The sequence below is a fragment of the Echinops telfairi genome, unplaced genomic scaffold (assembly GCF_000313985.2).
Source record: "Echinops telfairi isolate 266 unplaced genomic scaffold, ASM31398v2 ScPeMD7_29;HRSCAF=101, whole genome shotgun sequence".
Lineage (NCBI taxonomy): Eukaryota > Metazoa > Chordata > Mammalia > Afrosoricida > Tenrecidae > Echinops > Echinops telfairi.
The window spans coordinates 2,970,354-2,985,317 of NW_022103926.1; the positions used below are offsets into that span (position 1 = coordinate 2,970,354).

A 14,964-nucleotide genomic window follows, 5' to 3' on the forward strand; every position below is an offset into this window, starting at 1 on the left:
AATGTCGGGGGTTTAAGTGGAGAGAAAATGTTTTGAGAATGATGTACAAATGCGCTTTACACAATTGATGTGTGTATGGATTGCAATAACACTTGTATGAGCCCCTAATAAAATGTTTTTAAAAAAAGAAGAAAACACTGGGGTTGTGTGAGGCCCAGAAAACAATGGGGAGCATGGAGAAGGCAGGGGAGCCAGGAAATAAGGACAGAAAGTTGGATGGATAGGGAGCTCAAGGAATGCCGCCCAGGGAGCCCTGAAAGGTGGGCTCAGCAAAGCTGTTGCCAGATTTGGGCTTCTGAAAGGGCCAACCACCAGAAAACAAACCCAAGAAACCAGAGGCACTGCCTTGGGAGATCAATTGCCAGAGATCAATTGCCAGGCTGCTTCACAAGGCCAGAGTGCCTGGAGAGCACAAATGGTTAACACACTTGGCTGCAAACCCAAAGGGTGATGGTTCTAGTCCACTCAGAGGCACCTTGGAAGAAACACCTAGCAGTCAATCTTTACAAAAAACACACACACACACACACACACACAGAGCCATTGAACACCCTGTGGAAGGTGGATCTGCTCTGCCAACATCAGGGGCCATGCAGAGACAGGACTGCCTCATTCCCCTGGCTGGTACGGGGTCAGCTTCTACCAGGGAGGAAGACAGACTCCCATGAAGATTTACAGCCTTGGAAACCCTATGTAGGGTCCTGATGAGTGAGAATTAACTTGATGGCAGTGGGTTTGGGGTTTGGATGTGGCAGGGCTGGTGGTTAATGAGTCCAGGTGAGAGATGAAGGTAGCCTGAATGAGGGTGCTGGTCCTGAGGGTCAGAGAGAAGTAGAGACTATATGAGAAAGTCTTAAGACCTCTAATTGAACAGAATTGGTGTTTGTATTACATTTCAAAGTCCAAATGAAATAACCTATCATGAAGACCTTGGCTGTGTTCAAAGCTTCATCTGCACCATCGCTGACTAAACACAGCAATGGCGACTGGGAGCTGGGCAGCAGCTTGCCCTGCATCCTGCATGCCCAGGTGACCCTGCAGCCATCCCGCTGCCCTGGAGGAGACTCCCATTTGTGCTCACAACTTGAAACGCAGAGAAGCAAGGACAGAAGGATTTCCTTCACAGCAACACTCTGTAGCTTGGATTTATAGAGCCGTAAAGATGTCAAACTAGTGGGGAAACTCAGTCATCAGAGAACCATAGAGCTTCAGAGTGGCCTGGAGGGACTGGAGAGGCAGACACATCGTCTCCCCCTTCCTGCCACTGCCGCCCAGGGCAAGCTCTTGGCCCCGTAATTTAGGGCTGGTTTGCCTTCTGTTCTCAAATGTGTCAGGGAGAGGGATGAAATACAGCACCGTGAATACCTATGACCCAGCAGGAGGGAACCTTAACAGGCTCCCATACTCGGTACTCGCCTGCCTCGCATTCTTCCTGTCCTCCTCTTCCTCCCTCCCTTGTGTCCTTCCTTCCAGAAAACAACAATTACAGATACCGTGTACCCACTCCTCCCCTTTCTGGAAGAACCATCATTCCAAATTTGGTGTTTACTATTCCCATGAACACGTGCTATTACTACTCTCTCTTACATTGCCATCAGCTGGTTCCGACTCACAGCCACCCAGGAGGCCAGAGTAGATCTGCTCCCTAGGGTTTATCGAGGCTGTCAGTCTCTACAGAAGCAGACAGCCTTGTCTTTGTCCCACTGGGCAGCTAGTGGGTTTGGACTGCCAACCAAAGATGCTTTCATTGCAGCAGCACCACTGGGGCTCCTACTTTATATCAGAAATGCATACCATGCCGATGTTTAATATAGCTTCAGATTTTATGTTGACGGTGGAATGCTGCACGCATCATTATGAGGTGTAGTTTTCTATCTACCTGGTACTTGTGTAAATGTTCTGTGAAAGACGTGTGGACTGCAGGGCCAACCAGGTGGGAAGCGAGGTCTCTGCATATAGGCCCAAAGGCCGGTCAGCCACTGACCCTTCCAGAGCTTGTAATTACTGACCCTTCCTAGCTTGTAACATGGAGACAAAGCCTGACCTTGTCAGGCTATTGGGAGGTATAAGATCAAAGCTATGTTAGCAAAACAGAACAAGGAAACAACCCCGTGCCAAGGAGTCTATTCTGACTCATGTGATCCCACTTATAAAGATAAGTCTTTGTGGGAATAGAGCCTCATCTTTCTTCTGCCGAGTGGCTGGTGGGTTTTAAACCTCCAACTTTGTGGCTGGCAGTCCAATGCTTACCTGACAGTGCCACTAGGGCCCCTTCTTAAGGCCCACTCAAAGCAAATGGCCAGGCAATGTTAAGCTGCTTTCCACAATAAAATAATGTACACTCAGCAAATGGTAACTGTACAGGGGGTGTAGATGGTTGGCTGCTAACTGAAAAGTCAGAGGTTTGACTCTACCCAGAGGGGACTCAGGAAATAGGCCTAGCAATCTGCTTCTGGAAAGCCAGCCATGAAAACCGACAGGAATGATCTGGAATCAAGCTACGATGGCAACGGTTCAGGAATCCTAAGCCTACAAACTTCAGTAACTGACGGGGCTCGCTCAGATAACAGAAGGTATATGTTTTCCAGGTTCAGGGTCCATGGTTTTTCATGAGGTCTCCTTGCCAATTAAGAAGCCCTCATGGCACTATGGATTAAGCATCGAGCTGCTAATTTCAAGGTTGGCGGTTCAAACTCACCAGTTAGTCCTCAGGAGAAAGATAGAGCTGTCTGCTCCTGCCAAGATGTATAGTCCAGGAAGTCCTGCATGGGGTCACTATGAGTCAGAATCGACTTGATAGCAGTGGGTTTGACCCCTCCTCAACTGGGCTGGGCTTGTTCATCGGCTAAATTATACTGTTAATCCTTTTAGGTCTACCAAATGTCAATCAATAGGACTACCAGAGTCTGAGTTACAGACTTTAAAGCCTAACCCTGCCCCTGCTCGCTACCATAGTTCCACCACAATTCCATGTTATTCACAAACCTCTGAGCATCCATCCATCTGCTTCTTCAATAAAGATACTAAACCTGGGCTCAGGACCACTGCCAGCAGAAGCTCCAGGTCTCTGTCACCCTTGCCGCACCTGCCACCAGGAAATGGTTCAGTGCCTTCCTGCTTATATAAAAGGTGCAAATGGAAACACAAAAGGAAACGCAGTGTTTTCTCCATTGCCTTATTTTTAATACCTTGAGCCCACTTCTAATGCCCCCCTCTTCCTGTCAAAACCTCATTGTTCTTCATAACTCCTCTCCACTGCCCACTTTCATAAACTCCATCCTGACTCTCCCCTCCGCCTCAGGCATCACCTCATCTTCTGGATGGCAGAGTACACATGATCCTGCTTACCCAGAGCTCAGCAAGCAGTTAGACCAATGAGGCCTTGACGAAGAAGGAGTCTGAGTGGTCCCGAGGTTAAAGCACTGCACTCGGCTGCTAACTTAAAGAGTGGTAGCTCAACCCACCAGTCACTGGACAGGAGCAGTGATGTTGCAATCTGCTTCCTGTGAAGACTTATAAACTCAAACTCACTGCCATTGAGTCAAAACTGGCTCACAGCGACCCTATAAGACAGGGAAGAACTGACCCTGTGAATTTCCAAGATTGTAACTATTTACAGAGTAGAAACCCCACCTATCTCCCTTGGAGGTACTGGTGTTTCAAACTGCTGATTTATGCCTGGATGCAAAAGGAGTAAAATTATATGATCCCCTTTGTAGGAAAGATCTAAGGAACCCTGCCAGTACTGTGGGTTAGGTGTTGGCCTGTTAATGGTGAGGTTGGTGGGTCTAACCCACCAGCTGCTTTGAGGAAGGACAATGAGGCTGCCAGCTACTGTAAAGATCTAAAGTTTTAGAAACTCTTATAAAAGATTTCTATGTGTTGGGATCAACTCATGGCAATTAGCATTGGTTTTAGATGAAATATCTAGCATAGTAAGGAGCCCTGGTGGTGTAGTGGGTATACCTTGGGCTGCTAACCTCAAGGTCAGCAGTTCAAAACCACAATCTGCTCTTTGGGAGAAAGATGAGGTGTTCTACTCCCATGGAAAATTATAGTTTTGGAAACCCACAAAGACAATTCTACCCTGTCCTACAGGGTTGCTATGTGCCAGAAATCAACTTGATGTTATTGAGTTTGGGTTTTGGTTTTTATCTAGACTAGATGACTGCATTGTGGGGGGAGGTCAGATGCTTACAGACATCCTCCCTGAAGACAGTCAGTCACCAGGGAGTAGGCCCCGCTCCCTGCTTTTAAGGACAATGGACAGGCCTGCAGTCATTGATTTGGTTCCTGTAGGTGGAGTTCACACCCTACCGATGATGGTTCCTATGGAGATCCAGAGACCAGGTCAAAGTTAAGCTGCCATCCTAATTCTAGGATCTGCTCATCTTGTCACATGTCTACCCCAATCCCTCCTCTTCCTACTGCGTGTATATCCCTCTCATTGCTGTATAACCTATAGAGCAACCCCTTCCTGTGACATATGTCTTTACCTGCAATTAGTGGGCTTGCACGCTCCCAAAGGTATTTAGGCCTGGGTTAGTAACAGAGAGCCCTTGCTCCCTCTCACTCGCTCAGCTCCTCCTCTCCTCTTCCATCCTCATTCCCTTGTTCCCTTGGCCTCCTTCCCTTCCCCCTCTCTCCACGTGGACCATCAAGCGGGTGACCATCAAGCTGAGGTGAGCATGCTACCATGAAATGTATCTGACTCCATTATTTCAATAGCTCTCTTTTATCTCTTATGCTCTCTATGGCTTTACTATAATCTTTACTTATTATCGCTGTACAATTGCACCTACTGGACCCGTAATGATGTGCTAGGGGTTGGTTTCCCCTTGCAACTGCTTAAATATAGAGGGTATATTATTGGTTACCATGGGCTGGGAAAGAGGGGAGGGAGGAGTTACTGTTAAATGGATACAGTGTCTGTGCTGATAAAACATGTTGGAAACAGTAGTGTTGTAGGTTGCACAAAATTTTGAGTGTGGTTAATTCCACTGGATTGTATGCTTGAAGATAGCTAATGAGGCAAATTTTACATGGTATATATCTTACTACCATGAACAACAACAACAAAAATACTATGTAACAATAAAAAAGGAAGTACACAGTAACTACTAGGACATGGTAGGAGGCGAAAGACAATGATTTCTGCTGTGGTAAAGAAACCCACAGGGGCAATTCTACTCTACAGGGCGGCTGTGAGTTGGATTTGACTCGATGGCAGTGAGACTCGGGTCACTGTCTGAGCCCTGCTGGCACAGTAGTGAAGCACTAGGCTGCTGCCCTGTAGAGGAACACCTGGCACTCTGTCCCCAGAAACCCCCCAAGGTACTCTACTGTCTCACGGGCTGCTACGAGTTGGCATGGACCCAAGGGCACCCAATAACAGCACTGGGATAACGGCTGATATGAAGCCACTGTTACCAGGGAAAGCAAGCCTAGCTGCTTACCCTAATATCCAGGCATCCAGATTGCTGCTCTCAGATGGGAGAGTCATGTCACTGGCTGCTGTTGATCAGGAGAATCTGCTGGGCATTATAACAACCACTGCCATTGGGTCAATTCCAACATAGAGCCCCCTGTAGAGAGTGTCAGAGGCTGTCAATCTTCCTGGGGCAGACAGCCTCATTGTTCTCCCACAGAGAGGCTAGTGGGTCTGACCAGCTGACTTCATGGCTAGGAGTCCGGGGCCCAATATGCGACATGTCCAGGGCTCCTGTTACAAGCGGCTTCGATAGAATGGAAAGATAATGGCTATATCCCATGACCTGTCATGGGCCCCTCATACTCTAAAACTGTCACTGCCATCGAGTCAATTCTGACTCACAGCGACTAACGGGCAAAGCAAAGCGGCCCCTGCACTTTTTCAGGACTGTGAATCTGTTCACCGTTCTCCCCCAGAGAGGCTGGTGGTTTCAAACTGTAGACCTTACTGTTAGCAGCCCAGTGTGTAACCCACCCCACCAGCAGGGCTCCTGTCACCTTATTCTCTTTCAATCCTTCAGGGTCCCCAATTCCGAGGTCACAGTTGGACCATGATTCGAATCCAGGGCCATTAATCTCTACCTCTGTAGGCTGATCTTCTTCTGCTCTCTGTGTCTAACGCAGTAGAACCCTCCCCGGCTCTCACCGCACTGCAGACAGGCTGCCCTGCCACAGACAACTAGGCTTGAGGGAAGAGACATAGTAGGCACATCTGAACGCCCTCAGACACACCAAACAGGAAATCATCCAAGCACACTTCATCTTGCCCACAGACTCCCAAGCCTCCAGGCCTACTGGCCCCCAGGGGAAAACACAACCCATTTGGGATATTAATTATGATAAAAAATTTATTAAACACTCAAAGCACAAGACACCACAGGGAAGGCTAAGCAATCCGAGCCATGCATCTATACTCTCATTCAAAGAAAATTAAGTGTGGAAAAGATGAGGTCCCGGTAGGCCTAAATAGTGTTTTATTGCTTGCACTTTCCTTCTCTTACAACCATTTCTCACTTTATTTGGTCTTATGGACTTCAGATCAAATGTCACAAACACCCATGTGTTCTGGGTAAAATATGACCTGGGGAAGGTGGGGGTAGGGTGGGGGTTAGGTTATAAGCCACCGACTCCGGGCCTAGCTCCACCAGAGGGTCCCTGTGACAGAGCACTGACGATGGTTTCATGTGGCCTCGCTCCCCCGTAGATATCCGGATGCGGGCGTAAAAAGGACGCAGGCTTTGATGTGAAGAGATGTTCATTTATGTTTAGTTGAATGCCAGAAACACAAACACAGAGAGAGAGAAGCAGAGACAGAGAAATGATTCTCTGTTCAGGCTCAATCCTCGCCCCCCACCCCCCACCCCCGGAGATTTGGATACCCCCCACCCCCTTATAAATATCCTTACATTTCTAAGATAACACACACACCCCTTTGTCTCGCAGCACCTTTGATCAAAGTGAAGTGGCACTAGCTAGTACTGAGTACACGTAACAGGATAAAACAGATCGAGCACACCTGAAGCTCAGCCCAGGATTTACACCTGATGCCGATTCCGCCTGGCTGCCCGGGCATCAGGGTCAATCAAAGTGCTGCCAGCCAGTGCTTCCCAGACAATGGCGATGAATGCCGGAAAATGCCAGCTGAGTGCATGGTTGACCTGTTCGGCTGGTCTGAATGAAACGGGGGTGGTCAGCCATTTGGTAATTAACAACTGACAGGATAAGCCCATGCAGATGACACCTCTCAGAGCCCAGCCCACGGAGAACTGAAGACAGGCGACCCTCCCTCAGGGGAGAAGCCCACCTTAGGCAAGTCAGCCTCTTGTGCCCAGGCAAGAGTTCCTCACCAGCCACACACCCACTTACTTCGCTCTCAGCGATAACAGCTTCTCAGAGGAAACAGCACGCTGGTTTTTAGGAAGGAACATGGATTCTTCAGCTGATTCACCATAAAAGAGGGTTGCTCTTCTCAAAGATGCTGTCCTTAAGTAGCCACAAACAAACAACCTCCGTGTCACCTGAGTGGGTGCCGACTCACAGTGATCCTATGGGACATGGTAGAATTGTGCCTGTGGGTTTCCAAGACAGGAACTCTTTTAAGAGTAGAAAGCTGCATGGTTCTCCAGAGGAGCAGCTGGTAGTTTCGAACTGCTGACCTTGAGGTTAGCAGCCCAACTTGTAACCACTTGTCACCAGGACAAATAAGTAGCCATGGGGTGTCAAAATTGTCTAAAGCAAAGCACGACAACTGTGCCCAGACTCTCTTGTGAATTTCTTTTTTTTTTAAATCATTTTATTAGGGGCTCATACAACTCATCACAATCCATACATACATCAATTGTGTAAAAGCGCATTCTCTCTTGTGAATTTCACTCCCAGGATTATTCTAATTCTGTCCCAGGTCAGCAGTGAGGTACTCTGCCCATCTGCTAATTAAAATACAGCAGCCCACCCCCATGCACTGGGAAGTGATGAGAACTAGTTGCCTTTAAAGGAGGGAGGGAGATATGGGTGGGCAGGTACTCTATCTCCCTGATTCATTTGTTGGAAATGGGGGGGGGGGTGTGTCCAAAAGAGTCTGTGAGGGAAGTCCCCCCAGCATTTTTCTCGTTTTGCTTTTCCATGGACTTTTGGAAGCATCTTGGTTTCACAGCTCTGGCATGAGTTGTGGCCCTATGGCATCTCTCGGTTTTTTATTTAAAGGCAATGGGGGAGCTAAATAAAGTGTCCACTTTCTGATCAGCTTTCAACTTTAATAACATTCACTGCGATCTGCAGTGCTGGTGGCAAGCCCACAAACAGTCCCAGGCCGGAGCTGGTGCCAGAAGCTAGTTTGTCCCGTGGGTCAGTCCTCGCTTTCAAGGAAAACTGAGCTCACTGCTGATGGACAAACCTGGTTCATATGCCCCTGGAGCAAATGAGCTCTGGTCGGTTATTTGCTCCTTCCACAGCACTGGGCTTCAGAGACAAATAGGCCGGTGCTGCTGTTGGGACTTGACAAGTCATTCTAGCTTGGTGAAGGTGGGTGGGGACAGCTAGAGCAACGGTTCTCAACCTGTGGGTCTCGACCTTTTGGGGGGGTTGTCGAACAACTCTTTCACAGGGGTCGCCTAGGTCCATATTTCCGATGGTCTTAGGAACAGAGACACCGCTCCTCTATCCGTCTCCAGGTGGGTCCACCGACATGCAGAGACGCCCACATACGGGGCACCACAACATGAGGAACTGTATTAAAGGGTGGCGGTGTTAGGAAGGTTGAGAACCAATGAGCTGGAGAAACCCTGGGAGCCGCTAAGCAGAGAGCCCTAGCTGCCACCTTCATTAATACTTTGTTCAGCACTATGGCAACAAAAAGCCACTCCAAAGTAACTTCTATACAAATGACTCATGTTGTTACAGATCCACGGAGAGAAGTCACCGGCTGGGCAGAGGAGTGGGAGGAGACAATAAAGCCTGGAGGACAAAGAGAAGGACTGGCCAGGGCATGCAATCCCTCAACATCTCAATGCTCAAACCCAAACCAATCCAATCTCACTGCCATGGGGTCAATGCTGACTCTTAACAACCCTATGGGACAGGGTAGAACTGCCCCTGTGGGTTTCCAAGGTTGTAACTCTTTATGGGAGTAGAAAGCCCTGACTTTCTCTCAATATTGGGGTGTATGAAATGTGCATTGGGGAATCATCCCCTGGATGCACAGGACAGTGAGATGGTTCTAGGCAGGCCTAGACTAAGACACTGCAGTTAATGGCCAGTTGAGTGGATGTTTTTGAGTGTAAGCCACTAAGGCCTTTGAAGAAGCCACTTGATTTTTGGGGGGTTCAGGAGCTGTGAGAGAGGCACCAAGAAGAGACTTTCCATGAGATTTCTTTATTCATCCTGAAAATCCCTACAGCATTCCACTAGGGCTGCAGAGAATCCAGAAAACTCTGACCTCGGCACCCCATGCTTGGCTGCACAGGGCTCTCCTGAGAAGAGATGGGAGAATGAATCCCTGCTGCTTAATGCATGGCCTAGCGCCAGTTACGTCCCTCTGGACCTCAGTCTACTCAAGCTACAAATGAGGCCAACAATACTTCCACTTGTCAGTTCTAAAGGGGGCAATGGTGGTATAGTGGCTACTTGTTGGACTGCTAACTGAAAGGTCGGCAGTTCAAAACCACTAGCCTCTCTGAGGGAGAAAGATGAGACTTTCTACTCCCCCAAAGAGCTTTACAGTCTCAGAAACTCACAAAGGCATTTCTAGCCTGTCGTATAGCGTAGCTATGAGTCAGCATTGTCACAATGGCAGTGAGTTTGGATTGTTTGGGTTGAGTGTTTCCCAAACTTATATTGAAATGATTTCATGTCAAGACAGTGGTGCATGAAATCAGCATCAAAGGGCAGATTTGGGAGGCCCAGGAAACTGAAGGCAGAGGTGCAGTTCAGGGACATGTGTGAGTCTTCTCTACCTTCTCGCCCTCAATAAGGAGTTGACCTAGTTGGCTGAGAGTCTGGCAAGGCCCCCAGAGTGATTCCTATGTAAACAAGCCCACCAGGACGCTGAGACTCTGTGAGCTGAGGGTCTTCTGGGACTGTGGTAACAGAAAGGTGCAGAGCAGCAGGAACTCAGCAAGTTCCTGAACCTTGGCAGAAGCTGACTGTTGAGAGGGTGTCAGAAAGCTCGGCTCTGTGCAACTACCCTGCTTTTAGGAGCCCTAGGCCCCTGGTTCAGCATGCCTAGACCGTGGAGAGAGAGAGAGAGAGAGAGAGAGAGAGAGAGAGAGAGAGAGAGAGAGAGAGAGACTGTATCTATGCACACAGGTGGTGCTGCCTCCCGCCAGCCATTTTGCAACCTGCTGGAAATGCTGCAAGGACTGTGAGGACTTGCTGGAAATATACAGGACACACACATTGCCCAGGAAACATCAGAGGACACCCACAAATCCTAATTTCTTCAGGACGAGAACTCGTATGCATGTGGACATTGGACAATGCATAAGGAAGACAGGAAGAACGGATGCACTTGAATTGTGGTGCTGGTGAAGAATACTGAAAATACCATGGGCTGCTGAGAGGACAAGCAGCTCCATCTTGGACGATGTATAGCAAGGAGGAAAGACTTTGTGTCCCATACTTTGGACAAGTTGTCAGCAAAGTCCAGTCCCTGGAGAAGGACCGCATGCTTAGTAAAGGGGCAGTGGAGAAGAAGACGGCCCATAAGGAGATGGACTGACACAGTGGCTGCAACGATGGGCTCAAACATAACAGTTGTGAGGAGGGTGGCTGGACAGAGCACTGTTTCGTTCTGTTGTACACAGGATCGCTATGGGTCAGAACCAATTTGAGGGCAGCAACAACAGCAGCGAAGACCAAGGAACATAGCATTACTCAAGCCTCAAGGTGCTGTGCTGTAGTACTTACTGTCCCCTGTTGCCAGCCCAAGTCAGAGATGTTCACAGTGCAGGGAGCTTTTACATCACCGTAACACAGGACAGAACTACGGAACCAGCTGAGAATGGTGAAACTGCTGCAGACTTGCAGGGCAGGGTGGTGACAGGACCTCTGTGCTGGAGCCCCCACTGCAGCTCTGACCTTGACCTAGCAAGCTCTAAAGTGCTAAGATGCTGGGAAGGTGGGAAATGAACAGCCAACCCCCAAGGTCCCCTCCTCTGCCAGGCACAGCTAGAGTCCTCCGGGGCACAGCTGTGACTCGCTGTTTTCAGAATAAATCAACAGCCTTTGGACTTAAGCTGTCATAGCCCAGGGTCTTCTAAAATATGTTATTTTCGCCTCTAAGGAAAAAGGGGAAAATTATGTATTTTTCTCAAACCATCTCTGAAGGCTGGCTGTGGGATTTGTCTGGCCTCGCAAATCCCATTTTGGCCTCTGGGAAGAGGCCCACCAGAAACTGTGTGCTCAGACTGCAGACAGCGGTGCTGATCCTCTCCACATTAGGGGTAAGGGGGCCTGGCGGCATAGTGGTTCCATGCTGGGCTGCTAACTGCCAGGTCAGCAGTGTGAAACCACCAGCCACTCCACAGGAGAAAGATGAGGCTGTCTACTCCCATAAAGGGTTACAGACTCAGAAACCCTATCCTGTAACGTTGCTATGTGTTGAAATTAACTGGCTGGAAGTGAGTTGAATTTTTCCATCTTTTTAAAAAATATATATTAGAGGATCAATCTCCAGTCATTCTGAAGAGCAACTGCTCATTAGCCTTATCTCGGGTCTGTCAAGGAAAATTATTTCAAAACCACTGACTCAAAACAGGTCAGCTGAAGGAAAAGGTTCCTGAGCCACACGGCCTTGTGAACAGGCACAGGGACTACCAAGAGGCCACAGTCCTGGTTCTCTCATGTGCTTATGCCGCATGAGCGGGAAGGGGTGACACTGAGCACCTGTGGGCTTGTCATTGCCCCTCTCTGTCTGGGTTCCCTTGCTGGATCCCAGCACTGAGATCCCCGGCTCACGCAGAACTGCTGCCACTGGGCCCTCCCCCATTTCACATACAGCAAAAAGAAGGCAGAGGTTCCCACGACAAAGTACATGGGATGGGTTCTGCTGGTAGGAAAATGCCTTGCCTCCTACCCTCTTTGTACTTCGCATCCTTAATTGGCAGCAGATTTTCTGCCCTATATTTGTGGCCTCATCGTGGAATCGTTGCCTGGGAAATCAAAGCCAGGCCACCCCAGGTGGACTACTCTCTAACATGTCTTGTAAGCATGCACATCTACATGGCTGAGGATGCGTTTTGGAAGTTGGTGGGCTGAGGCTGAATCAGAAGCTAGGGTGGTCCACCTCTCAGTGGTATAAAACGGGATAAAATCATCTTCTCTCCTGACTTTCTCACTGCCATTGAGTCAATTCTGACCGTTGAGGCAAGTCATAGTGGCCCTATAGGGCAGGGTAGGATTGTCCTGATGGGTTTCTGAGACGGTAGCTCCTTATGGGAGTAGAAAGCTCATCTTTCTCCCACTGTCTACCTTAGGAGTGCTCGAAACTGCAAATGGAAAGAGTGGGGAAAGGATTTGTAAGCTATTAGGCAAACTACAAACATAAAGCACACTAAAGGCACTTACTATTGGTTATTATGTACTTCCTACTCACCAGAGCCCAAGAGGGTAGGTACTTGAACCATCCGTGCCTAAGTTCAGGGAGGTGTGGGCGTGGAGGGTGGGGAGTCACTTGAGGTCACTGCTGTCTCCCCAGTTACACAGAGAGAGATCAATAAATGAGGCAGCCACAGTCTCAGCCCCTGCAAGGCTTACAATATAATGCAGCTATAGGTGTTGCAACTACTGATCTGAAAGAAACACCCCCCGCACCACCCACCCACTTCTGGTCAGGATATGGAGGGGGGAGAACCAATTCACCAGTAAGGCTGGAGAGGAGGTGAGCTCACACGGACTGGGACTTCCAGCATCAATGGCTGATTGATGAGTCCAGGTCTCCGGTAGCCAATAGGTGTTTGCAGTGAGATGGGCAGTTATAAGGGGGGATGTGGTGAGGAATACATTGTGTCCATGCGGCTTTGGCTAATCCCATGCTGGAGCTGACTCTACATGCTGCGCATGGCCTCATCTGCCCAGGGGCAGAGTTGAAAACGCAAAGCCAGAGGGCCTCACTGAGGAAGAAAGGGTGCTGGCAGTTTCCACAAAGGTCCAGCTGCAGCACAGTCATTATTGATCCTGAGGTCTACTAATGGTGTTGGTGACAGTAAATATTATTTTCGATCATTAACTTCACATGATGGAGACATTTAGCTCAAGTGCTGAGAAAATACCACACGCCCTTAGATGTGAGTGAGAGGAGGGAAGGTCTACGAAGGTTTGCTGTTGGCAGTTAGAGTGTGTGCATTCAGCGTTATTACACGGTTCAAGTCGGAGAGGCTGCGGCTCCTTGCAAGCGGAGTGCTAATGATGGCCCTTTGCACCCGCCATCCTGACTCTGTGGTCTCAAGGTTGCCCTGCTCCACAAAGAGAATGGAAGGGGAGCAATTAACAACCCCAATGGACTGTTTTCTGACCGCGGAGTAAAAGAAGTGATGTCAATGGCAAGTTTGAGTGCAACCTATTTAGACTGGTCAGTCAGTCTACAGCTTTGCACCAGTGGAGTGCCGCTTGCCATGAAAGACGAAACAAAACTACAAATGGCCTGATAAGTTCAGACATGAAAGCGAAATGTTTCACAATCTACCCCGATTCTATCAATAGAATAAAGCCATGTCAAATTTATGGACTTAGTTTTTTTTAATCATTTTATTAGGGGCTCATCCAACTCTTCACAATCTGTACATACATCATTTGTGTCCAGCACATTAGTACATATGCTGCCATCATCATTCTCACAACACCTGCTTTCTACTTGAGCCCATGGTGTCAGCTCCTCATTTTCCCCCTCCCTCCCCGCTCCCCCCGAACCCTTGATAATTTATAAATTATTATTTTATCATATCCTACACCATCTGACGTTTATGGACTTGATTTAATAAAAACAAATTGCAGTCAAGGAAGAAAGAGACTTTGGTGTATAATCTTCTAACATCATTAGGAGAGTTCTCTCTCTGTAGCAAAATCAATGCTAACCATTGGAATAATGGTGAAATGGGCTCACCATCATCAGGGACAAGAAACTGTAGGTTTTACTCGCTGCCTTATAAGTTGTCTAAGTTATCTGCTTCGTAATCCTTCATTTTTGCGTCAGAACAGTTATGAAGAGACAGGAAACAACGCAGAATAAAAAAGCATCCGTTCTAGAAACACCTTTTGGTCTCAAGTTGATTTTGACTCACAGTTGACCCTACAGATCAGAGTAGAACTGCTCCCTAGGATTCCTGCGACTGCCGATCTTTACGGGGCCTTATGTTTCTCCTTCTGATCAACTGAGGGGTTCACACTGCTGACTTTGCAGTTAGCAGCCCAACACAACCCACTGCACCATCTCGTATCAAGTTCTTAAAACTCCGAAGAGTTTTTGTTTACCTGGGTTGTACATAACCAACAAGAAATGAAAATAGAGACAAATCTTAAATATTTGTGTAATAACTCATTTAAAAATTGTAAACCCATTAAAAGTTAATACAAATAACATGTTTTTGTGAACAAATAACTGCATCCTTCAGAGCAACAATGAAATAATGAAGAGGGTCATTGTTTTTACCTTTTTTGAAATCATGAGTCAGATTACAGCAACTAGCAACATTGTTTGGTTTGCTTAATAGGAGACAGCTGGATCTTTGGAGCTGCCCCTGCGCTCAATCTGCTGTGCTGTGTTGTTTCGGTGGAAGTACATGAAGACAAACTGGCCTCATGCAGATACAACATTGGGAAGGGCTAATTGGAGATATTTTTTCTTTGACACTACTCCAGAATTCAACAAGGGGCACATTTTTAGCTGCAATGTGGAGTTTGATACCATAGCAACACGTTTTTTGTGCTGTACATTATTAAAGACAAGTTCTTGCTTGGTAAAATAAGAAGGCTGGTCTGGAT

At 47.9% G+C, this 14,964-nt stretch overlaps 1 protein-coding gene across 1 annotated transcript in view; it reads right to left on the minus strand.

Annotated features, from left to right (window-relative positions):
• The window catches only part of TTC28 (tetratricopeptide repeat domain 28), a 669,495-nt gene that overhangs the window by 179,460 nt on the left and 475,071 nt on the right, over window positions 1-14,964 (minus strand). The window lies entirely within an intron of this gene.